This window comes from Chiloscyllium plagiosum, chromosome 7 (assembly GCF_004010195.1).
Source record: "Chiloscyllium plagiosum isolate BGI_BamShark_2017 chromosome 7, ASM401019v2, whole genome shotgun sequence".
Classification (NCBI taxonomy): Eukaryota; Metazoa; Chordata; class Chondrichthyes; order Orectolobiformes; family Hemiscylliidae; genus Chiloscyllium; species Chiloscyllium plagiosum.
In genome coordinates, this window is record NC_057716.1 from 24955337 (window position 1) to 24957343 (window position 2007).

Here is a 2007-nt window from a genome sequence, read left to right on the forward strand (position 1 = left end):
CTTCTTCATGTTTGTGAGGCATGATTTCCCACGCACAAAGCCATGTTGACTATCCCTAATCGGTCCAAATACATGTATATCCTTTCCCTCAGGATTCCCTCCAACAGCTTGCCCACCACTAAGGTCAGGCTCACCGGTCTATAGTTCCCTGGCTTGTCTTTACCGCCTTTCTTAAACAGTGGCACCACATTTGCCGATCACCAGTCTTCCGGCACCTCACCTGTGACTATCGTGGATACAAATATCTCAGCAAGAGTCATTCCAATTCAGAACCCTCAGGGAATGTTATATTTCTTCAAGCAGCCAGTGTAGCTGAACATCTATTCATTGCTCATGGGCGACCATCACAGACTGGAAAGCCTTTCAAATGGTTGAAAATGTTCATCTTCATTCAGCAACAGAAAAGGAAAAAACAAACAAACAAGTAAGACAACAGGCTGCTCATTTACATTGTGTCTGCTCAAAAAGACAAGGCAAGACAGAACTACTGTGGGTGTTTTGAGCTCTGGCTGAGTAATAAAGTACAAAAAGGCAAGACTAGTCAAGACAGAAGTATTGTGAGCACCTGAGTAGGCACAAAGTGAGGGAGTGCTAAGAGATAATGTGAGGAGCTCTGGAATGTGGCCTGTTTCAATCCAAGAGATGGTGCTTGTCCCTGCACACAAAGTGTCCTGGAATCAGCACTACAATGAAAGGTGATGTTGTGATACAATGCAGCATTGCCATAGAGGGCTGTTAGAGATGTGCCCTGATGATGCAGTGAGACCAGTACGTGTCTGATGCCAAACTTCATAGACAATGGCTAGTTCCCATGAAGCAGGCCTTGGGGTGACTGCTGTCCAAGGTGTGATTGGGCCCGAGTGAGAGCGGAGAGCAGCTAGGGTTTTGGTTTCTAACCATTTCTCTCTCATTTAGAGATCAAGTTTCCCAACTATGTTTATCACCTCATCCACTCAGCATGATCATGGGTTCCACAGTAAGTCTTGCAGTACACTGTATACATAATGATGTAATTCACAAACAGCTCAAACCAGTTTGCAAACAGTTTTGTTTTTAAAATTGCATCACTGCAGTTATGTAGGTCATTATGCAGTGGGCATGTAAGTTTATTGCAATGATAAAATGTTCAAAAGGATAGCCATTTTGGGTGAGATATCAGAACGCTTACGTAGCAATCCTTGGAGAAGTCGGAAAGCAAGAGGAATTTGGTGAAAATGGGTGGTGTGGTGGCTCAGTGGTTAGCACTGCTGCCTCAGTGTCAGGAACCTGAGTTCAATTGCACCCTCGGATAACTGACTGCATGGAGGTTGCATTTTCTCCCTGTGTCTGCATGGGTTTCCTCCTGGCCACAGTCCGAACATGTGCAGGTTAAGTGAACTGGCCATTGGAAATTGCCCACAATGTGCAGGGATGTGCAGGCTCGGTGGGTTAGCCATGGGACATGCAGGGTTACACAAATACGGTGGGCCTAGGAGGGATGCTCTTAGAGGGGTTGGTGTGGGTTTGCTGGGCTGAATGGCCTGCTTTCCCACTGTAGGGGATTCTATGAAAATAAGTTTGGTCCATCATCAATATTCATTCATGCATTTCAATTAGTTAGAAGCACTTAATTCTGGATTTACGTGTGGCTTTTATCTTCCATGTAAGTCCTCCAGCCTGGAAAGGGGAAAAGGAGGTGAATTGTCCAAATTTAACAGAAATGTTTAAAGTTCTCAAAGGAACCATCCTCCCTCCCAACAGGGAGAATTCTCCCTGATTGTGACGCTGGTGTCTTGTTTAGGGCGGGCCTTTTGACCGAGGCTCTGTTTATCCAGTAGCGGTGGGGACGGTTTACCGTGTCGCACCTTCTCCATGGGGAGTGTGTAACGTTGATTCGGGCAGTGCCGACTCGGGTGCGAGACTGGCGGCGGCGGATTGGGGAGGGTGCTGTCCTGAGAGGAGTTTGTGTAAGTGACTTGGAGACGGTGTGTTTTACTGGGGGGGGGAGAGCTGTGAGGCGGTTTGTTT

General features: G+C 46.8%; 1 protein-coding gene across 6 annotated transcripts in view; it reads left to right on the forward strand.

The window, feature by feature from the left end:
• Positions 1–1773: 1773 nt before the first annotated feature.
• Positions 1774–2007, forward strand: part of plekhm3 (pleckstrin homology domain containing, family M, member 3) — a 117641-nt gene continuing 117407 nt past the window's right edge. For 3 of the 6 annotated variants that reach the window (XM_043693284.1, XM_043693285.1, XM_043693283.1), the window contains exon 1: positions 1774–1946. The gene's annotated coding sequence lies outside the window, so the exon portion shown is untranslated. The remainder of the gene's footprint in view (positions 1947–2007) is intronic. The other 3 variants (XM_043693291.1, XM_043693290.1, XM_043693288.1) reach the window with 2 other exon arrangements.